Here is a 24,803-nt window from a genome sequence, read left to right on the forward strand (position 1 = left end):
TTTGGCAGGAGATCCACATAGCATAACAATCCCATAGCCCGATTAACCAACTCTGTGAATTCCCAATTTAAGCAAATACGTTACTGTGAGAATTCATTACCTTCCAGGTGTTCAATGTAGTGTACTTTTAAGGTAAAAAGAATACAATTTTGATTTTAATTCGGCCAAAAGGAAAAGCACTCTAGGTTAGCAAAGTAATCTCCCACTGATTCCTCAAAAAATATTGCTTTGGAAAAGTAACCTGATCAATGCATAATTAAAGAGTTGCAGGACAGCTTTAAATCGACGTTGGCTGGGTGTGTTTTCGGTGTGTGACCATTAAGAAGCAACGACATCTCAGCCCTTCATCAACTCGCATTCCTCACATTCCACATTTCTGATGTCACGAGGCGCAGATCTTTTTTTTCAAACCCACAAACTGTGACCATGTTATTTAATCGAAAATAGTCTCGGCTGCAACTAGGAAAAAAGAAGGGAGAGAGATTACAAACAAAAAAACAACTTGGCGACCATAAAGGCAACTCGGACCGCTGGCAGTTGCTTTAGAGTTCGGAACAACAAACAAGAAAGAGGGCAGAAAGAAAGTTTCACCAAACAAAAGTAGTTCTTGAGCGGATGAGGTAGGCTCTCCGTGTAACTTCAAACACATTTGGTGAGCAGACGGATCTCGGTCCCGAGGTCTTTTAGACCAGTGGATCCTTTATCTAGACAGAGATTTCGTGCTAGTCTCTGCTTGTGGAAACTTTTTTTTTCCCCCGAAAGAAAGAAACACGTTTGGAAAGTTTGAAGGGACGCGTGCAGTTTGTGGTTTTAATGGACTGATCAGACACGATAAAGACATGTAAACAGGTAAGGGAACCGGAGATTCCTAATTCCAGGAGCTTGTCTATTTGATTGAACGTGGAAGATAGATACACCAGAGAGAGAGGGAAATGTAGCCTCTTTACTTGATCCAAGATTTCCACTCGTCCTTGAGTGGTTTGAAGGAGTAAGTCAGACATGCCTATTAAAGGGAGGCTGTCTGCCTCACACTCTGGCTCAACTGCCAGCATTCCTCGACAGCCCCCTTTCTTTTTACAGCCTCCTTGATGGCGAAGGGAAGGTTCAAGCCAAGGTATGACAGCTTTTATTTGTTTAGATTCAATTCTGCATCATACAGTGATTATAACTGAAATCTATGGCCCGCCCTGCACGGAGGCTAACTTCAGGCTGCACTTTGTTGCCGCATATTTAAAGAGACCGTCTCATGTTTCGGTGGTCGATCGAGCTAATGAAATAAATGTAATAATGCCATAACCGCCGACACATCTTATTTAAAAGATGCTTTACTAGAATTAACATTTTTAAAAAAGTTTCAAAGCTATGTTTTTAAATGTAAGATAAACTGAGAGATAAACGCGATGATTTTTTGTGCAGGAGACGAGGGTTAAATTGTACTTAATTACGAGGAATTGATCCACTTGATGGGCTCAGATGATTTCTCAAACCATGGAAGCAAAATTTGAAATAAGAATATGACTTTTAAATGAATTACCTGCATTTTGATGTTGGATTGTTGCTTAAACTTGTCAAAATATGATTTTTTTTGTTCCAAGTTGGCTTCTGCATCTTTACAATTCGTGTTCTTTTTTTTCTGATTGAAGTACCCTAGTGGAGACAAAGGATAGCGTTGACTTTGAAGAGTCAGTTCACTTAGTGAATGCATCTTGTTCTACAATTTTCTGTTCTACAGTTTTCAGTTCTACAATGTAATTTTGACACTTGCATAAAAATGTTGGAATTTTTGTCTAAAGTTTCGAATGAAGCTTCTAACTATATTTTTATATTTGTTGAATACATGTAAAATTCAATGTGCCTTTTTAGAAAGACTAAAATTGACAACATTCAGTCACCAGTAGTGTAAACAACCTGATCTGAATTCCTACTTGTCCTCTGATCCACTTTATGTACTAATCAACTCTAATGGACTTGCAATTTGAAGCATATGACCTATGGATATGCTGGAGTTCAAATTCAGGGGAAATATGTGGTGTAAACACCAGATGAAATTAACCTTGAGTTAATGCTGTCACATTTTCAAGAAGATCCAGCAGCTTGAGGAATCCTAGGCTTTGCACTATGGTAATTCTCTTAGGAAAAGCGATAGTATTTTGGTCTGAAGCAATAAGGTCAAAGATATTGGACAATCTGATTATTGTTTATATATTGGAATTATGTTTCTTTACAGAAGTGTTTGAGATAACACCACCTCTTAAAGTAAACCTGTTATGATATCAGGTTATGTTTACGACACTATTGGATGACCTTAGTTTTGATTAATGTTCACTGTTTAAAAACCAGAACCCAATATCTTCAGCTCTACTTGGCTTTCTTGTAAAATCTAAGGTATCTGAAACATTTGACAGAAATATATTACTTTAAATCAGCTGCATTACAACAGCAACTACACTTCAAATGTACTTCATTGGCTGTAAATCATTGAGATGTCTCCTGCACATGGAAAGCACAACATCATTGTGTATCATTCTTTAATTTTAAAAATATGGATGTTCAATGTAGTGTTCCTTTATTCAACTAATTTGTACTTATGGAATTTCCTTGTTTTTAGGTTTTTATTTAACATATATTCATCTAATTTCATGCCTGCAACTGAAATTGTATACAAAATCAGTTTGTAGGCCATCACTAATACAGCTGCCAGTAGGCATTAGAGACCACCCAGATGTGAGTTTCCAGTCATGCTGTGTGTATCTGTTACTTTCTCATTGAGTCAAAATCCCAAAGCTCCCTTCTTAACCACACTGTGGGCATACCTACACCATACAGACTGCAATTGAATAACAAGGCAGCTCACTACCACCTGCTCATGGACTAGTGATGAGATAATAAATGCTGGCCATGCTAATCTGCATTCTGAGAGTGGATATTTTAAAATAAAAGTCGCAATTAGAAATGATCTCTTTTTAATGAGATGTCAGAGTGATGTTGTGTCTACTTGTTGAGCAGTTGTAAAAAATCTCATGGTACTGTTGAATGAAGACCTTGTTTTAAGTGCTGCTAGATTTCCTACATTACAAAAATGATTAAACTTTTAAAAGCATGTAATTGGCGTTGCAGTGTTTTGGGATGTTTTAAGGTTATGAAAGGCATGATAAAAAAGCAAATAAAAGCAAATTACTGTGGATGCTGGAGATCTGAAATAAAAAGTAGTGTTTGAGAATGTCAGCAAATATGGTAGCATCTGTGGAGTGAAAAATGTTAACATTTCAAGCCCCATGGCTGTTCCTCCCTGAAGAGTCATATTGTGCTCAAATTGTAATCTGTTTCTCTCTCCATGCATGCTAAGTTTCTACAGGACATTTTCTGTTGATTTTAAAAATGCAAGTTCTTCAGTTGATGTTAACTGATCCTACATTTATTACGAAATCCTTGATGCCTTGTTAAGATTAAAATCACAGAACACCAGGTTATAGTCCAACAGGTTTATTTAGAAGCACTAACTTGTGGAGCGCTACTCCTTCATCAGGTGGCTGTGAAACAGGATCATAAGACAGATTTATAGCAAAAGATTACACTGTTATGCAACTGAAATGATATATTGAACAAACCTTTCATCTTTTAGAATGGGTTGCAGGTTTTGATTCATTAATAGTATCTCCCAGAACTTCTTTTTAGTCATATTCTCGAGATAAGTTAAGGTTTTATTTTGTAAAAAAAAAGTGACATCTCTGCTCAAGCAATACGTTAAAGGTGTGAGCTCAGAATCTGTCTGTATCCCAATCTTGAATTAGAACTGGTTCTATTTCCAAAGTAGGAATTTATAAAATATTACATGGATTGACTGCCTGCAGATTGTGTGCTTCTTGAGAAAAATAAAATGTTTCTGCAAATGCAAATTCATCCCATAGAAGTGTGTGTGGTGCGTGTAAGAGAGAGAGTGTATAGTGTAGCGGGGTTACGTGTAGTGTGACGTGAACCTAACACCCTGGTTGAGGCCACCCTCATGGGTTCCCTACTTGGCTGCACTACAGTTGACCCCGCTATACTATACTTGCTCTCGCCCTTGCTCTCTCACACACTCACTCATTCATACATATATACTCACACACTCATGTAGTCACTCACTCTCTCACACACATCCACCTCCCCCCCCCCCCCCCCACACCCCCACGCACATACCCTCTCACGGGTTTACATTCCAACACACTCACACACACTTTACCAAGCATGCAAATACCGACTCTCTCACGCGCTCTCACACTCACACACAATCTCATGCACACTCACATTCTCTCTCATGCGCACACGCACACACACACAAGTCTATGGTTTGAATTTGTATTTGCAGATACATTCTATTTTGCTCCAAAAGCGCACAATCTGCATGCAGTCAATCTATGTAATATGTTATAAACTCCACTTTTGAAATAGAACCGGCCTGACTCAAGACTGGGATAGACAGATTCTGACCTCACATCTTGTAATGCATTGTTGGAGCTGAGATGACACTTTTTTTCTTTTAATAAACCTTAACTTATCTCGAATGTGACTTAAAAGAAGTTCTGGGATTTACATATTAATGAACCAAAGCCTGCAACCCATTCTAAAAGATGAAAGACTTTAACAGCAGTCTGGGTTTATTCATTATGTCATTTCAGTTGCATGACACTGTAATTGTTGGCTATAAATTCTGTGTTATATGCTCCTCTTTCACAGCTACCTGATGAAGGAGCAGCGCTTCCAAATAAACCTATTGGACTATATCCTGATGTATGATTTTTTTTTAACTTTGACGACCCCAGTCCAACACTGGCTCCTCCTCATCTTGTTAAGGTGTCAGCAGGTATTTCTAAATTGTGATGTGGTGGATGTTCCTCCAGTGAAGCCATGCATGTCCAAAATGCTTAAAGGAGAAAGTGAGGTCTGCAGATGCTGGAGATCAGAGCTGAAAATGTATTGCTGGAAAAGTGCAGCAGATCAGGCAGCATCCAAGGAACAGGAAATTCGACGTTTCGGGCATAAGCCCTTCTTCAGGAAATGCTTAAACACAATTTGACTACTTGATTTTTGTTTAGTACAAGAGAATATAACTTTAAGATCTTTTTACACTTCAAGAAAATGCAAATTTATTTTTCTGAAATTATATTGGCAGCCATATTTGTTTTGTGCAGATCAGGTGTGATGTCCTTCAACAATGACTGTGTTTAAAATATTAACTTGGATTTGTCTTGCAACTTTCGTGACCTGTTCATCTCAAACTTCTTTTATAGTGAATAAACTGCAGTTAACGTTGTAATGTAGGAAACTTAGCCACAATGTTTTCATTCAACAATCCCCCACAAAGAGCAATGTAATAAGACACAGATAAATATTTTAATAGGAATGAACCAAAACTCGAAACAAAAAATTCTTTCCCCTGGTCCCTGAAATCTTTTAGCTGCGCAATTCTCCAATATACTTACAATCCTCTAATTCTTTCCTTTTTGAGAATTCCTGATTCTAATTGATTTTTTTGTAGCAATGCCTTTGACTGAAAAGCCCTAAACTTTGGACTTTAATCCAAAACCTGTTTTTATGCCTTTCCTGCTTTCGTTTGCTGTCTGTAGATCAAACTTTTAATTGTCTGCCACAATATCCCTCTGCATGCCTTGATACCAAATATTGTTTAATTATGCACCTTCTGGATGTAGGTTTGCTTGCTGAGCTGAAAGGTCCATTTCCAGATGTTTCTTCCCCCGACTAGGTAACATCTTCAGTGGGCCTCAGGCAAAGCACTGCAGAGAATTCCTGCTTTCTATTTATATGTTTGGGTTTCTTTTGGGTGGTGATGTTGTTTCCTGTGGTGAAGTCACTACCTGTTATTTTTCTCAGGGGGATAGTAGATGGGGTCTAACTCGATGTGTTTGTTGATAGTTCCGGTTAGAATGCCATGCTTCTAGGAATTCTCGTGCGTGTCTTTGTTTGGCAGAGGCATGGCATTCCAACTGAAACTCTATCAACAAACACATCGTGTTAGACCCCATCTACCATCCCCTGAGAAAAAGAACAGGAAGTGACTTCACCACAGGAAACAACATCACCAACCCAAAGAAATCCAAACATATAACTAGAAAGCAGGAATTATCAGCAGTGGTTCGCCTGAGGCCCACTGAATATGTTACCTAGTACGGTGACGAAATGTCTAGAAATGAACCTTTCAGCTCCGTGAGCAAACCTACATCCAGAACCTCAACCTGAGCTACAAATCTTAAAGCTGAAAATGTGTTGCTGGTTAAAGCACAGCAGGTTAGGCAGCATCCAAGGAATAGGAAATTCGACGTTTCGGGCATAAGCCCTTCATCAGGAGGGCTACAAATCTTAAAACTGATCATGCACCTTTGATGAACCAAGGGAAGTTTTGTGATTGTAGGTGATACATAAATGCACATTGAGTTTGAAAAGTCCTGTTGACGGAAATTTGGCTTAACTTTTCTGGTATTTTTATTTGTTTATGCCTGTTTTGAATAGAGATTGACAGCAATTTCTGTGTTTATGAAAGAAGATGACATATTGTATTGGCAAGGGGACGTTGCCAACTTTTATAAATCAGGTGTCTAAATGTTTGAGTAAATGGAAGACTGTTTCATGTGCTAGTTAATAATCTGCACTGTGGTCAGTTTAAATATTCTGAATAGTTTTAATGCAGAATAATGTCAGTGACATTATCTTTTGTTTAGAATGCAGCCATTACTTTGCAAATTGGATTTTCAAGGTGATTGTGTCGAATTCATTTGGGCTACAGCATCTATCTTGGCTGTGCTGTGAAATTTTGTAGATGCTGACACAGTTTAAGACTCATGTTTTCACAGTGTAATTGTTTTAATGAGGCATAGGTCAGTTCTAGGGAGTGATGGCACAAAACCCAAGTGATAGTAATTCACACTGAATCACAGAGTAAGGAACTTAACTTTTTTTAAAAAACTCTTTCTACACTCCTTGTGTGGGATTTTGCATATGATTAGTAGGTACATTTTCACTACTCGGTAAAAACAATGACTGCAGATGCTGGAAACCAGATTCCGGAGTAATGGTGCGGAAGAGCACAGCAGTTCAGGCAGCATCCAGGAAGCAGTGAAATCGACGTTTCGGGCAAAAGCCCTCACTACTTTGCACATGCCTATTCACTTTCTGTATGTAGTGATTGACTGACTGAGAGCCTATCCCTGCCTGTGAATTTTGAAATTTATTTGTTTTCATGGGGGAGCTGAGTTCCCTTTGGTTCTGTTGACAAGCAGTTTGTTTTAGCAGCACTATTTAACTTTAAAAATCAGGCAACACCAGGTTATAGTCCAACAGGCTTATTTGGAAGCATTAACTTTTGGAACACTGCTCCTTCATGTGGTTGGCGAGTTAAGATCGTAAGACACAGAATTTTATAGCAGCAGTTTACAGTGTGATGCAACTGAAATTAATATATTGAAAAAGACCTGGATTGTTTAAGTCTCTCATCTTTTAGAATGACCATGTTGTGTGAGTTTTATCTTTGTACATCCCAGTCCAACACCAGCACCTCCAAGTCATGACTATTTAACTTTCAGATGAGAAGTCACATTTACAAGCAATGTTTATTGCAACTTTGCTCTTTTACTTGCATGCAAATAAATCATTACATTTTAGCAATTTAAGACCCAACTCATTCCATATCATCCTTTTGAAATGTCAGGATTACAATTTTATTTTGTTACCTGTATTAAAATGGACATTAATGTATTCATTTCAAAGCCAAATATTGCTAATTCATTGTATTAAATTGAGTATGCAAAATAGTGTTCTGGAGTGTAATTCCAAACAATGTAATAAAAGCAATACAAATGTGGCTTTCTGCAAAATAATCGTGTGCAGAAATAAAATATGCTGACTAATTATTAAATTTGGAACCAATTGAGACTGTTATTGCTTCAAATTGTTACAGCAACAATGGATTTATGTATGAGTTAAAAAATTTATGAAATTACTGTACTCTTACTCTATTATTAGTTAGGCCTTTTAGGAATAATAAGTGCAAGTTTTTGTAAATTTACTTTCTTTATTACAATTGCTTCTGTTCTGCTTCTGCCAGCACTATGGCCAACTATTGAACTATTACTTTGGTAAATCACCTGATCCACTGGGCTCCAGAATGCCCATGTAGAACTCTAGATGGCAGACCCATCACACATGCAAGAAACATGGTTAGACTTCTTTTGTTAATACCAACTGATGTTGCCCGAGAAGAATGACTAAATGAAGAATATACTCCTCCCGTTGGCTATCTATACTATATTTACCATGGCAGTTGCTGATTTGAAATTCATACAGTGTCTGCTTGTTTTAACAATTATAAAATTCACTGTGTTGCATGGAGCACATGCTTTTTTTCGCTTCCACAAAGGTACCTTCAAGGCTGGTCCCATTATTAATTTTCTAACCTCTGCCTTGAAGGGACCAACACTTTAATTAAGCTACTTTTTCCTCTTTTTTTTTATTTAAGTAACGGGAGCTTTTACTGTCTGTTTTATATTTCCCTTGGGGTTTCTCTCATGTTCCAATTTCTCCCTCAATTTTTAGTCATCCTTTGCTGCTTTCTAAAATTTTTCCCAGTCTTCTGAGCCATGCTAACCTTTGCAACATGGTGTAATGTTTCTCTGTTTATACCATTCATAACTTCCTTACTAATCATAGATTCTTCTCATAAAAACTTTAGAATATAATCTCCAATGATTTCGAAAATCTCCTTTTATAAAGGTGTCATTGCTGCTAGTTTGAATAGTTTTTTTGATCAAAAATTGAATATTTTAGAATTTCCTATATACATTGTGTTGTAAGTGTCCCATTATTGCAAATTCAGAAAGAGGCTTTTCTTTCCTTAGAATCATAGAATCCTTATAGTGCAGAAAGAAGCTGTTTGGACCATCCATTCAGCATCGATCCTCCGAAGAATATCCCAGCCAGAGCTAACCCCCTCTCCTACCTCGTAACCCTGTATGGCTAACCATGGCCAATCCACTCCACCTACACATCTTTGGACTGTTGGGGAGGGGAGCTGGAGCACCCAGAGGAAATCCGTGCAGACATCAGGGAGAATGTCCAAACTTAACGTAAATGGTTTCCTGAGGGTGGAATTGAACTCGGGTGCTTTGAGGCAGCAGTATTAATCACTGAGCCACCATGCCACCCACCTATCTTTATCTAACTTATTCTTTTTTAACTTTTGCCTTAGCCTATCTTATTTTTCATTATATTTTCATGCTATATTCACCACGTTGTTGAATTTTCAAGCTGTTGAATTCAGGAATTGGCTCAGGTATTTCATAAAATAATGGTGTACGTGATACATTAATAAATTTTAGTCTAAGTATTGACTCTTATTAGCTCATGAAGGAGACCTTTAAACATCAAACCTCTGTGGATGGATGGTTCTTTTTTTGAACAGGTACTATTTCAAATGCATGACTTTGAGTGTCTTAGTGAGAATGTTGGCTCACTGGATCACTTTCATGACCTTGCTTTGTATTGATATGACTATATGCAGAGATACACTTCACATGAAAAGCATCCCTTTAATTGTATACTCAGTGTCCTAATGAATGGCTTATGCCCGAAACATCAATTCTCCTGCTCTTTGGATGCTGTCTGACCTGCTGTGCTTTTCCAGCACTACACTGTCTTGACTCTGTAATGTTATCAAGAGTAACATTAGGAGAATGGTACAGTTCAGCCCTATCACTGCTATGATAGTTAATCTGATTTCTATGATTTGACATTGTAGTTTAAGGTTGAACTAGTTTAAATAGCTTTAGACGTATGGCATGTATGATATTTCAGCAATTTAAATAGGTGGAGTATGGATGGTTGAATAATTTAATTTGTTACATTTCATCAGCTACCCAACAAACCAGAATAGATGCACAGAAGTTAGAACTTAGCAACAAGCCATTTGGTCCATGTCAACATCTATCCTACAAGGGAGCAAGTACTGTTTTAATATATTTGCCTGCCCTGTTCCCACATTTCTTCCACGTCTTTGCTTCATCGACCTATGCAATCTAATCTTGAATTTTAAAGAAGTTGTGATCTCAAATACGAAGAGAATTCTTCAGATTCGCAGTGGGTTTAAGGTGACCTGACTGCTTCAAAGACGTTCAGAATTAAGGCAGCCATCTGTGCAGACTCTGTAAATTGATACTTTAACCAGGAAGGGCAACAGGACTCTGGGACATTGTTGGCTGCTAGTCTGGACTGCACAAAGGATTGGAATTTGTCCAGTTGGCTGCAAATAATCCTCAAGCCAATACTCTAATGGGTAAGGTGACCTTCTGTGACTAGCAGTGAGAAGCGTGTAGTGATTGCAAATATTAAATTTAAGCAATTCCCACCATATACCTGGACATTCTTTCAGGATTAAGTCATAGGGTTCTATAGCATGGAAATAGACCCTTCGGTCCAACTTGTCCATGCTGGCCAGATATCCAGTATGAATCTCGTCCTATTTGTCAGTATTTGGCCCATATCCCTCTAAACCTTTTCTGTTCATGTACCCATCGGATGCCTTTTAAATATTGTAATTGTATCAGCCTCCACCAATTTCTCTGGAAGCTCATTTCATATACACACCACCTTCAACATGAAACAGTTGCCCTTTAGATCCATTTTAAAATTTTCTCCTCTCACATTTAAGCCTCTGCCCTCTAGTTTTTGACTCCCTTACTCTGGGGAAATGATCTTCGCTATTTACTCTATCCATGCCCCTCATGATTTTCTCTAAAGTCACCCCTCAGCCTCCAACATTCCAGGGAAAATAGTTCCAGCCTATGCAGTTTCTCCCTATAGTTCAAACCCCCCAAAATTGGCAACATCCTTGGAAATCTTTTCTGAACCCTTCCAAGTTTCACAACGTCCTTCCACTAGAGACCAGAATTGCAAACAATATTCCAAAAGTGACCTGACCAATGTCCCGTACAGCTGCATCATGACCTATACTCAGTGCACTGACCAATAAAGGCAAGAATTCTGAATGTCACCTTCACTATTTTATCTACCTGTGACACCACTTTCAAAGAGCTATGAGCCTGTACTCTGAGGTCTCTTTGTTTGGCAACACTCCCATTACTTACCATTAAGTGTAAAACTGTTGCTCTGATTTGTCTTTCCAAAATGTAGCACCTCCCATTTTATCTAAATTAAACTGCATCTGCTACTCCTCAGTCCATCTGATCAAGATCCTGTTGTCCTCCCAGGTAACCTACTTCACTGTCCACTACATCTCCAATTTTGGTGTCATCTGCAAACTTACTAACTATACCTCATGTTCACAAATAAATCATTTCTATAAATGACGAAAAGCAGTGGACTCAGCACGGATCCTTTTACCACACCACTGGCCACAGGCTTCCAGTCTGAAAAGCAACCTTCCATGTATCCCTCTCTGATACCATCATGCCAGTTCTGTATCCAAATGGCTAGTTCTCCCTGTATTCCCTGTGTTCTAACCTTTCTAACCAGTCTATCATAAGGAACCTTGTCAAATGTTCATCAATCCTCTTTGGTACTTCAAAAAATCTCAAGTAAGTTAGTGAGATTCTGGGCAATCCAGGATTGTGGATGAGAAAAAAACTATGGCTGTAAGAGGTGATTTTCTCGAATTCCAGGAGCAGTAATTACTGTTTTGTAAGCTCTTGCATTGTTTTGGAACTTTGGAGGAAAAAAATATCAAAACAACGGCACGTGAAAAAGGAGGAAGAGAACAAAGGCAGCGACCACATGATCAATGAGAGAGAAAGAAACCTACGCTGCTGTCTGATGCAGCAGTGAATCTGCACAGCTACTGCCTTTGCTGTTTGAGTTTAACTATGTCTGGACATCAGAATGTGTCTCAGAAAATTTAACAGTGAAAATCACAGCTGACCTTGGAGGAAGTACGTGGGAGAACTCACAGCACAGGAGCAGATAAGTGCATGGTTTTTAAGTGTAACCTTGCTATCTTTTTTAACAGTGATTAGAGTGGGTTCTTTTTGGTTGTAGGTTTTATTGAGATTTGTCTCTTGATTTTTGTTTGAAGTCCTATATGACTTTTTTTGGAACCGTGGGAATAGTGTTGGCCGTTAACTTTCTGCAAATGATTTCCTGACAAGCCTATGCCTTTTCAAACTGATCTTAGGAAAACCAGAAATAAAAGCATTGGAAGCACTGTTGTGTGTTGCTGAGATTTTCATTTCGGAAATCTGAATTGGGGAATTCCCACAATTGTAAATGTAGGGGGTCTCCCACAGACAAGCTTGAACACCAGAAGTAGGGATACAACAAATGACTGCTTTTATTCTTATGTTCATCTTTCAACATTAGTTTGAAACTCAATAATTTACATGTGGATTGAGATAAGATCTTTGACATTGTTGCTTTATAAACCATACAGGTCATTTGAAAGCCATACACTGTTTGAAAATCAAATGTTTATTGATCTTAAATGTTTAAAAATCTAAGAATTTTGAATGATATTTTTGTTCCAAATTGCTTCAGGTGAGTTCAATGCTGAAAAACATTAGAATTTTCTCTTGAACAATCAGCTATTTATAATCTTGAACAGGATTCTATCTACAGTTTCATGTGGCAATTTTTCTCAGCTGGTGCCAGTAAGCTCTTCAGTAGGCTATAAAAAAAAGGGCAGCACAGTGGCTCAGTGGTTAGAACTGCTGCCTCACAGCACCAGGAACCCAGCTTTGATTCAAACTTCTGGTGACTCTGTCTGTGTGGAGTTTGCACATTCTTCACATGTCTGCATGGGTTTCCTCCCACCATCACAAAGATGTGCAGGTTAGGTGAATTAGCCATCTAAATTGTACAGAGTGTTCAGGAATGTGTAAGTTAGGTGCATTACTCAGGTTAAATGTAATAGTAGTAGGCTAGGGTAATGGGCCTGGGCGGATTGCTCTTCAGAGGGTTAGTGTGGACTTGTTGGGCCAAATAGCCTGTTTCCACACTGTAGGGATTCTATGATTTCTGTGAAAATGCATTTTTTCCAACATATAAAACATATCTGTTTTGTGTGTGTGTGTGTGTGTGAAATTGTCTTCAATATTCCCAACTTCTTGATGTGCTGGTAAATATATTACCCAGTTTAATACTGAGCTCTTTAGATTAGAAAAATCCAGGTTTATAGTCAAGTTAGCTCTGGTGTCAATAAATGCAATTTAGAGATTTACTGCACTAATGTCCACCAAGCTTGTATATCCTGTGGCTATTGGCAAGTGGAAATGTACTGATTTTGGATGCATTTCATTGACTGTTACGCTGCATTGAATAGCCTCCTGCTCATCATTTTCTAGGTTCATAACGGAGTGCATGGCTGAGTAAGGTGCTAATGGCGAGCTTGAATTCACTGAACTATATCCCAAACTGAATCTATGCAATTAGGTAAGAAAGAAGAGAAATCCTGTCTTTAAGTGCATCATACATATCACTCAAACTAAAAATGGAACGGCCTATCTTAAAAATGCAAAACATCCTAAGCCAAAATTGTAAACAAAAATTCCATTATAAAATTGTCCATACTAGCCTATATTGTCTATGTCATTGATTTGAATTTACAATGATAAGCTTTACTAAAGTCTTAAATCATAATATCTAGTTCTAAACAAACTTGGAGAAATTAACACTTGATCAGATGTATGAACAACCTGTCATTTAATGTAAGGTTTTCTTTTATTTGAATCTTGCTTTGACGATACATTTGCATAATGTGTACAATGCTGGTTTCCACACTAAAAGAATATTAAAGCACAGGAAAACGTGTAGCCACTATTATATGTTAGTAGCATGGTGAGGAAGCAACTGTCAAACAATTGAGTCTGAGGCTTTTTTTTGTTTTAAAATGGAAAAGAATGCTCAGGTGAGATCTATTCATGGTCTGGTAAATTATGAATATGAAAGTTTTTTTCACTCTTGTCTGAGTAAGGAGACATAAGTATGAAATTACTAATTGCTGATTTACCTAAAGAATTTTAAGGAGCTTTTCTTTGCACACACAATTTGGGAATAGGGTGTGGCTGAAACAGACAGACAGTATTGATGCATTAAAGGGGAGGTTTGAGGAAGAAGGGAATAGGGAGAGAGAAGTGGGCATCAAGTGGTAATAAGAATGGGAAGAAGCTCCTGTGGAGTAAAATCAGTCACAGAGACCAGTTGGATGGAATAGTCCCTTTCTGTGGTTTAAAATGTAATTGATAAAATCTCAAAACAAGCCTCTTTATTCTGATAATAAAACCATTTGATTTACCATTTGAAATAAAATGTCCTATTAAAGTATATAGTTCAGATATATTTACTTTTTAAAAATTCTTCAGTGTTGAAACATAACTGATTCTAATCATTGAAGGATTGGGGTGTCTTCACTCCTCTCCTCTTTCCTCTTTACACACACACACACACACACACACACACACACACACACACACACACACACACACACACACACACACACACACACACACACCATAGTTAATAACCTTTCTTAACAAATGTGAATTGTTAAGAAAGTGTGTTTTTTCCAATCCCAGCAATCAAAGTGACTTCTTATTCCCTCTAAATACTTTTCTTCCTTGTCTTGTTCTTTTCCTCATCCCACTTTATCTAGCTCCCTGTCCCTCCATGACCCCTTCATTTCCTGTTCCTTTTGATGTATCTATTAAGAGAGATGTTCCTAGTCTGTTGACCATGGATAGTTTTAAGCTAAACTATTGATATCTTATAGATAGTGGTGTACTTGCAAAGCTGCAAGTGTTTGCTGCTATCTGTATTGAATTATTTATGGGAAAAGGAAATTTCGGTATAGGTTAGCAAGTCATTTACAATTGTCATGTTTGTGTTAGTTCCTCTTGAAAGTGTTTGTGGCAAAGGATCTAATTCTTCCTCATTTTATTGTGCACGTGTTTAGTTCATATAGATTTTAAAACTTGTGTACCTCAGATATTTGGAAAATATGGTTACCTCAGATATTTGAAAAAATGCTAGCCTTTTTTTAGGATTCAGTGTATTACACTTTGCATATATTTATAAATAAACATACTAAGAATAATAACTATTAGCAATTTGAATTTAAGATCCTAAAACATATGAAAAGTAAGCGATTGGCCCATCGAGTCTGTTCTGCCATTCATTGAGATCATGGTTGATTAGATAATCCTTGACTGTAGTTTCTTGCCTTTTACTCATTAAACTGTAAAGGAATGAAAGGTTTAAAAATCTGTCTATCTCCTCCTCAAATACTTATACTTAGCTGCCAAGGCTGGGTTATTCTATCTGTAGTAAGGAATTAAAGATTCATTTCTCTCTGAGCAAAATTCCTCCTCGTCTGTGTCGTAAATGTGCAACCCTTTACCCTAAGATTATGCCCTCTGGCTTCGGACTCTCCCATAAGGGGAAACAACTCAAAATCCATTCTCTCAATCCCCTAAAAATTGAATATGTTTCAGTAAGGTCACCTCATTTCTTTTAAACTTCAGTGGATACAAGTCCAAACTGTTTGACCTCTCCTAATAAGAGAATCTCTTTAAACTCAAGATCAGCCTGTTAAGCCTTGTCTGGACTTCTCCAATGGCAATATACCATTCCTTTGACCAGGGGATCAAAACTGCCCTCCATATTCAAGGTGTACTCTGACTGATGCCTTGTATAGTTTTACTAGTGCTTCATTCTTTATTCTTGATTCCTTTTGAAATAAAGGCTGATAATCCATTTTCCTTCCATATTACCCACTGAATTTGGATGCTAGCCTTTTTTAGGATTCATAATACTTCACATTAACTTTGGATGTTGATTTATTTATTCCTTTCAATTAACAACATTTTAGAGTTTTCTGAATTGCATATGTAAATTCAGATTTTCTGAAATTCCATCTGATATTATGCTTTGAACTGGATAATTGAGGTGTTGTGATTTTAAAAATTAGATTCCCAATGCTGTTTTTGGCCCACAACTTTATTGGTGTTGTATAGCTTTTGTTGTTGTTTTTTCTGTGTGTGTGTGTGTGTGTGTGTGTGTGTGTGTGTGTGTGTGTGTGTGTGTGTGTGTGTGTGTGTGTGCCTTTTGTTATTGAGGGCCCATCTGGTTGTTGTGTAACATGATTGAAAACAAGGTAGATAACTCTGAGTAGGTAAAAATTAAGTTCTCCTCTTCATGGGCGAAACTAAATGCAGACTGGGTGACCACTTTGTAGAACATCCTATGTTCTGTCCTCCAAACTGTTCCTGAGCTTCCAGTTGCTGGCCAGTTCAACACACCATGTTCGCTACCAAATATCTCTGTCTCAGGCTTGCTGTAGTGCTCCAGCAAAGCTCAGTGCAAGCTGTAAGAAGAGTCGCCTCATTTTCCACTCGGGAACTCTGCAGCTTTCTGGACTCTATTGAGTTGAACAATTTTAGGGCTTGAGGCATCTTCTCCCACGTCCTTACACCAACCCCCACACACCAGGCTTTGTTATCACATGGGCTACGACCACCCAAAACCCACTGCCAGCTTCTACTAGTCGCTATTAGCAACTATTCATTCTGCCATCCTGACTCATACATAATCCTTTGTCTACCCACTGTTTCTGTAAAAAAAACCGAAAGAACTGCTAATGCTGTAAATTAGACTGGTGTTCTGAGGAAGGGTTGCTTGACCCAAAACGTTAACTCTGATTTCTCTCCACAAATGATGCCAGACCCTCCGCTTTTCCAGCCATTTATTTTTGACTTTCTTTCTCTTTGGGCTCTATCACCATTTTTGGTTTACTCCTCCCACCGAAACCCTGTCTTTCTGCATAGATGCATTCTCCTAGCTACCATCCATTCTGAAGAAGGGTCACTGGACCCGAAACATTAATTCTGCTTTCTCTCCACAGATGCTGCCAGATTTGCTAAGTTCTTGTTTCTGATTTCCAGCATTTGCCGTTCTCTTTTGTTTTTTTTTTGTTGAAGTTGCAGTTAGGTTGGGCTTGCCTCAAAGGTGATTATCCACTCTCAAATCAATCCATCTTATGCTTGTTTTGTAGATACTTAATCTCTCTGGAAAAGAATGGCAGGTCTAATTTTGCTCTTTTTGGTAGTAGACATGCATTTCCTATTAATCAGCATTTCATGTCCAATAGTAATTATAGTTTTTAGTGCTTAACGTTACTAAGTAGATTAAAATAAGCATTGCTTGAAACATAAAACGAGTAATTAACATTCTCTTCAGTGTGGTGAAATTCAGAGTCCGTGAGGTTGAAATTTAATACATGAGAATTGTTGCTAGTGTGATCTCTACTATTGAAATTCAAAGTAAATAATCAAAAATATTGGAAAACATTGTTTTGGAGGACAAGTCCAAGAAGATAGAAATAGATCAAAGAGATGATTTCAAGCAGTCTCATAGAATCCACGTCTTAAATCTATATCACTGAAAGTGAAATACCATGCATTGACAACACTAGTAATATTTTAGAAGAATCTATCCAAAATTGCTGTGTCCACAGTTTTGTCCACTGGGGACTTTAAATTGTTTGTTTTTAGAAACTGATTATTATAGTAGTTACTTTGTTATTAGCATTTCAATCTTTTGCAAAGTGCTGCACAACGCTTTTAAATTGAAAGCTGAAATTTCCTTACTTTTTCTTTGCTTCTGTATTGATGAACCTAACATTAAATCAACTAGTAATTTTTTTCCAGACTTTCTTTCATACATATGGATTAGCATTGATATGTCTCTCATTCTCATTTTTTCTCTCTCTCTCTCTTTTCCTTTCTCACATACTTCACTATTTTCTCAATCTCCTTTTTTATATTTCGACTGGAGAAATCATAAAGTACCTCAACCAAATTAAAGAAAAGCTTGATCTACATTACTGTTTATAATGCTTTTTAAATGCAACCTTCATTTACTCTTCAGAACTCGAGAATGTAGCCTCACTTTCTAAATCCATCTTCCCAGCAACACTTAATTGTGCCTCTCGTCACATGGTTTTCCCTGTCATGGCACTGAAGCAATTTATATAAAATCACAAATGAAGTTCTCTCTGGTTGTGACTGGGTTCATTACCACACCTTAGCATCTGTGTAGTCTTTGATACGATCATCCTCGAACATCTTTTCTCCTTTGCCCTGCTTTGTAGGATTGCTTTAACTTAAGCTTTTCATTATCTATCCAGTTATTACAGAGAAACTTCAGCAATTTTTTTAACCCATCACCTGTTCCATTTGCCATCTAAGTCTCCTCAGAATCTATCCTCCAGCTTCTCTTCTTCCTTTATCCATGCACTATCGTCTACAGAGGTCAAATGAGTTTTTTTGTTGATGAAATCTAGCTGCACTTCTATACTACCTCTTTTGACTATTCTATTGTGCATATGGCATAGTGGTATGACAATCTAGTTAGGATGGACTCCTGTTTCCTGCAGTTTAACATGAGGATGATCAAAGAATTGTGTTCAATTACTGCTGCAAGCCCTCTAACCTTGCTACCACATCATCGCCCTCCTGAATCGTTATGTCAGCCTAAACCAGTCCGTTAGCAACCTCAGTATCTCTCTCTTTCACCCTTGAGTGGAGCTTCCAACTGCATGTAATGTACTATCTATTGCAAAGTTGGCCATCTTGTTATTTCTCCATTTTTATATTATGGATCCAACTTGTACAAAAAAGTTGCTTTTGCATTGCTTTATTCCTTTCCAGACTCCAATCCAATGTCCCTGCCCAAAAATCAATTTTAAAAGAATTTCACTTTTTCCTGAAATTCCTTTTATTTTTAATTTCCAGACTGACCTAACATTTTCTAGCTGCTTTTTTGTACACTTAAATACTTATGCATGAGCAGACATGGTTTACAGCATTGGTACATATATTTCTATATACTCCAAACTTTGGAATATTCTGGAAATAAAAAAGACACGATAGAATACAATTAAGTTGTTGGTACAGACCAAAATTTCTTTTTGATTTCTTAAAGGATGATGGAATTTTGAGATCCGTGTCCCACACGACTTGGTACCAGTACACTCAGCATTTGTGAGGTGCTTCTCCTCCAATTCAAACAAATTTTAAAGGTTGGGTTCAGATGGCTAACATCAATAACATGGCTCCTAGTCATGATTTGATTTGGAGATGCCAGTGTTGGAGTGGGGTGTACAAAGTTTAAAAATCCCACAACTCCACATTATAGTCCAACAGGTTTAATTGGAAGCACGCTAGCTTTCGGAGCACTGCTCCTTCAGGTGGTTGTGGAGGACACAATTGTAAGGCACAGAATTTATAGCAAAAAATTGTGATGTGATGTGATGTAACTGAACAAAAGCCGTTTGTGGAACAAAAGCATGCACTGTAATTTTTTTTTTGTTCAACTTTTTTCTAGGTTGCAGAGTGCATCAATCTGACCCGCCAATTTTGGCTTTTTTCATGTGGCCTCCTTGTTGCTAAGTGCATTTTCTGTCAATACACAGAGCCATTTAATTTGTGATTTTGTTTAACACCAGTTTCCTTTCGGCAACTGTTTCAGCCTTGAAAGCCCTTTTTGCATTCCTAAACAAGTTACAAGCTTGTCGCTTGATGAGCAATTGCTATAGTCTGTAGCTGATAAGCCCTTCCTTGTGTCTTTCTATGATGATCAAAGTTAGTCTGAACTTTTGGTTGTAATTCACCTAAACCTTTACGTATGTTATTATTATTTCCTACGCGCGCTCACTTGTGCACACTCTCTCTTGCTTGCTGTCATGCTGTTTTTCCTATTTTGTATGCCTCTCTCTTCCCCCATGTCTCCCTTTTTCATGTTGACTTGCTCTTTCAATCTCAAAACATGTAATTCTTCTGAATCTCAAAAATTGTGGAAATTTTGCCCCTCATCAGTCTTAGTACATCATAATTACTGATGTATTTATACTCTTAACTTTGGATTTCCTGCATCATTGACTTTCTTTCCCCATCTAAAACCTAAATCCAGATGTGCAAACTATCAACTGAAGATCTCTGAACTGTAATCTTGATCTTGAGACACTTGTCTATGTTGAAAGTTTAACAGAAGTACATATTACTGAGCATTTAGATTGTGTAAGAATTTACCCTGCCCCTGTAGTCCTTTCAAACATTTTGAATGTTGACTTTCTCCTCAAATGTAATCACTAATGTTTTAGTCCGAATCAATAAAACCATAAGAGAGAGATGCGGGAATAGGCCATTTGTACCTTGGAACCTGTTCTGCCATTCAATCAGATCATGGCTGATCTGACATTCCTTTTATGTACACTTTCCTCCCTTTTTCCCCATAATCCTTGATTTTCCCCATAATCCTTGATTTTTCCCTCCTAATTAAGAATCTATCTTCACATTAAATATACACAAGGTTTCTGCCCCCACAGCCGCCTTTGGAAGGGAATTCCAAAGGATTTGATGTGTTGCCATGCAGTTCAAGAGAAATGTTTGGCTATTCTTGGCTAAACTTCGCATATTGCTTGATTATGTATATTCTTCCAGCATATGAGAAATGATAGCAAGTTTATCTAGTATTCATTTTTTTTAATCCTTTACTGGGGAGGGGAGAAGAAAGCTCCTAGATGCATAATTTCCAAAGCAGCCTCGATGTATATTCAAGTTGCTTAGGGCTTTGACTTCATCCCAAAAATTGTATTTTTAAAAATTTGTCTAGTGGTAGAAAGAGAACTGATACAAAGTAGTAAAGGAAGGAAGCCATTAGTGATAGTCTGTAGTTCTGTAACATAAGCCCACTGATGACAACAGTTCATAACCAGCTAACAGAAGTTAATATGTAATGAGAGACAACCAATTAAAGGCCTGTTAGAGTCATAGAGATGTACAGCTGGGAAACAGACCTTTAGGTCCACGCCGACCAGATATTCTAAATTAATCTAGTCCCATTTGCCAGCATTTCGCCGATATACCTCTTAACCCTTCCTATTCTAGTACCCATCTAGATGTCTTTTAAATGTTGTAATTAAATGCCTCCACCACTTCCTCTGGCAGGTCATTGCATACATACACCACCCTCAGCATGAAAAGATTGCCACTTATGTCCCTTTTAAATCTTTGCCCCCTCACCTTATAAATTATGCCCTCTAGTCTTGGATTCTCCTAGCCTGGGGAAAAGACCTTGGTTATTCACCCTATCCATGCCCCTCATGAGCTTATAAACTTCTATGAGATCACCTAATAAACACCAAAAGAACGGCAAATGCTATAAATTAGAACTAAGTTTTTCCAGCAATTTCTATTTTTGTGTAAGATCACCCCTCCGCCTCCGACACTCCAGGGAAAACAGCCTCCGTCTATTCAGCCTCTCCCTATAGCTGAGCCCTCTAATTCTGGCAACATCCTGTAAATCTTTTGTGAAATCTTTCAAGTTTCACAACATCTTTCCAATAGTAGTGAGACTTTGTAAAGCAACCTCCCAGGCAAGAGTGATTATAACATGACTGAATTTCAAATTCAGTTAGAGAGTGAGAAATGAGTGTCTAAGAATAGCTTTTTAAGTTTAAATAAAAGTAATTACAAGTGTATGAAGACAGTTGGACAAAGTTGACTGAAAAACCGGTTAAAGGGGTGAGGTTTTGCTGGTAGACAAACAATGACAACCATTTCATTTGAGGAGGAAGACAGCCAATAATGTCCCATTTGTTAGTAATTATGGAATATCAAGATGTTGTCAAATTTGGGAAAGAAAGGGCATGCAAATCTGTGAATATTATTAGGTCAGAATTCAGCTACTTTTGAAAAATTTCCCAAAAGATGTCTACTGTAAAAAGAAAAAGGAGAAATTAGTATGTAGAAAGCGAGTGTGAAATATTTAAAATAGACAAAAGCTTCTAAATGTATATAAAAATAAAGAAAGCAATTGAACTTAGCTAAAGTCCCATTAGGGATGAGACTTGGGAATTAATAATGGGTAGCAAAGAAATAACGAGACTTTTGAACGAGATTTGTTTCCCAGTAAGAAACATCAAAAATAGGAGGGAATCGGGAAGTAAAGGGAAGGAAGCTCTGAAAATAATCAAGATTGTTATAATCTCTTTAGAGATTCTATAGGTTTAAACTTTTTTAAAACTTCCACTTGATAACTGAAAAGATAACACAACACAAGATTTCACGTTTTTAAAACTTTAGCTTAACATGACTAGGAATACAATTGAGTAAATGCTATTTTCCTTTAAGCAATTTATATTTTAAACTGCAGATTTTATATTTATTACATACCATAGTCCCTATGGAATTGCAAAGAACTGTACAGCACAGGAACAGGTCTTTTGGCCTACCAAGGCTGCACCAACTTTCTAAACAAAATCCTTTTGCCTTCAACAATTCATATCCCTCTGTTCTTGGCTATTCATGTATCTGTCAAGATGCCTCCTTAACTGTTGCTATTGTATCCATCTCCTCTGGCAACGCATACCAGGAACTTTATCACCCTCTCCATAAGGGGGGGGGGGTGGGGGGGCCGGAATACCTGTCTCTCACCTCCTTTGATCTTACCCCCTTTTTACACCAAAACTTTGTCCCCATTAGCTGCCCTTTCTACCCTGGGGGGGAAAAGAAAATTTGACTATCCATTCTATCAATGCTTCTCATAACTTTGATGTGTTGGTCCGGGGTGGACAAAGTTAAAAATCGCACAGCGCCAGATTATAGTCCAACAGGTTTATTTGGAAGCACTAGCTTTCAGAGTGCTGCTGCTTCATCAGGTAGCTGTGGAGCAGGATCATAAGACAATGCAAAAGACTACAGTGTCACACAACTGAAATGATATATTGAACAACCCTTGATTGCTGTTAAGTCTTTCATCTTTTAGAATGGGTTGCATGTTTCAGTTTAGTAATTATATAAACCCCAGAGCTTCTTTTAAGTCACATTCTTGAGATAACTTAAGGCTTTATTTTAAAAGAAAAGTGACATCTCTGCTTAGACAATGCATTAAAGATGTGATGTCAGAGTGTGTCTGTCTGTATCCCAATCTTGAGTCAGAACTGGTTCTACTTCCAAAGTAGGAATTTATAAAATGTTACATGGATTGACTGCCTGCAGACTGTGTGCTTTTTGAGCAAAATATAATTCTGCAAATGCAAATTCACCCCATAGACTTGTATGTGTGTGCATGTATGTGAGGGACAGAGAATGTGACTGCACAAGAGTGTGTGTGTGTGTGTTCGCGTGTGTGCGTGCTTGGTAGAGCATGTTGGTGAAATGTGAATGAGTATAAGCATGTGAGCCTCTCACTGGCTTCTACTCCATCACACTCAGCACACACTCTACCAAGTACTGGAAATAGAACCAATCTGACTCATGATTGGGATACAGACAGACTCTAACCCTATATCTTTAATGCATTGTCTGAGCTGAGATGTCTCTTTTTTTTTAATGAAACTTTAAGTTATCTCGAGAATGTGTGACTTAAAAGAAATTCTGGGACTTACACATTAGTGCACTGAAACCTGCAACTCTTTTTCTAAAAGATGAAAGACCTAACAAACCTCGGTTGCTGTTCAATGTATTGTTTCAGTTGTGTGACACTACGTATTTGCCATAGATTCTGTATCTTATGATCCTGCTCCACAGCTACCTGATGAATGAGCAGCCCTCAAAGTTTGTACTTCTAAACAAACCTGATGGACTATAACCTGGTGTTGTGATTTTTAACTTTCTCATAACTTTGTAAACTTCGATTCGATCATCCCTCACTCCTTTAATGTTAAGTGAAAACAAACCAAGTTTGTCCAATCTGTCCTCATAGCTAATGTCCTTTTAAACCATGCAACATTCTGGTAAGCCATTTCTGTAACCTCTCCAAAGCCTCCATATCTTTCTGGTAGTGTGGTAACCAGAACTGTACATAATATTCCAAACTAAAGTTCTATACAGCTGCAACATGAGTTGCTGATTTTTGTACTTCATGCCTCCACTGCTGAAGACAAGTCTGGCACCTGCCTCCTTGACCACTTAATCCACTTGTATTGTCACTTTAAGGAGACTGTGGATCTGTACACTTTAGATCCCTCTGTACATTTTGCTGTTTACATGATATTCCCTCCTACATTAGATCTTCCAAATTGTCACTTTACATTTGTCTACATTAAACTCCATCTGCCATTTTCCTACCCAAGTTTCTCGCCTACGTATATTTTCTGGCAATTCTCATCTATTACTGCAGCTCCCCCAACCTTTAGCAAGTTTATGGATGACAATCAGGCCACCTACATTCTCTTCCAAAATGTTTATATTTACATTACAAACAGAGGTCCCAGCACTGATTCCTATGGAACACCACTGGTAACAGATCTCCAGTCAGAAAAACACCCTTCTACTGCTACTCACTGTCTTCTATGACTACGCTTCACCTTTTTGTATCAGCCTGCCATATGGGTCCTTCTCAAAGGCCTTGCTAAAGTCTATACAGACTTCTACTGCCCTGCCCTCCTAAATCATCATTGTGTATTTTTAGAGAAAATGACATAGGAGCTTCCATAGCCATGCTGCCTATTGACCTTCGAAATCCCCTTTTTCCAAATGTGAGTAAATTCTGTCCTTAAGAATCTTTTCCAATAATTTCCTGACTGCTGACATAAGGCTTGCAGAGAAGGTGATCGTGCTGCTCTGTTATAGAGTCATACAGGCATGGAATAGGAGCCTTTCATCCAACCAGTACATGCTGAACACAATCCCATCTCCCTGCCCCTGACCCACATCCCTCCAAACCTTTCCTGTTCATGTATCTATCCAAACGTCTTTTAAATCTTGTAATTGTACTCACATCCACCACTTTGTGAGAAAGTTCATTCC

The 24,803-nt window shown here is 37.9% G+C and overlaps 1 protein-coding gene across 1 annotated transcript in view; it reads left to right on the forward strand.

The window, feature by feature from the left end:
• The first annotated feature begins 413 nt into the window (after nt 1-413).
• The window catches only part of LOC132819751 (tyrosine-protein phosphatase non-receptor type 14-like), a 267,055-nt gene continuing 242,665 nt past the window's right edge, over nt 414-24,803 (forward strand). The window contains exon 1 of the mRNA XM_060831470.1: nt 414-849. The gene's annotated coding sequence lies outside the window, so the exon portion shown is untranslated. The remainder of the gene's footprint in view (nt 850-24,803) is intronic.

This window comes from Hemiscyllium ocellatum, chromosome 10 (assembly GCF_020745735.1).
Source record: "Hemiscyllium ocellatum isolate sHemOce1 chromosome 10, sHemOce1.pat.X.cur, whole genome shotgun sequence".
Lineage (NCBI taxonomy): Eukaryota > Metazoa > Chordata > Chondrichthyes > Orectolobiformes > Hemiscylliidae > Hemiscyllium > Hemiscyllium ocellatum.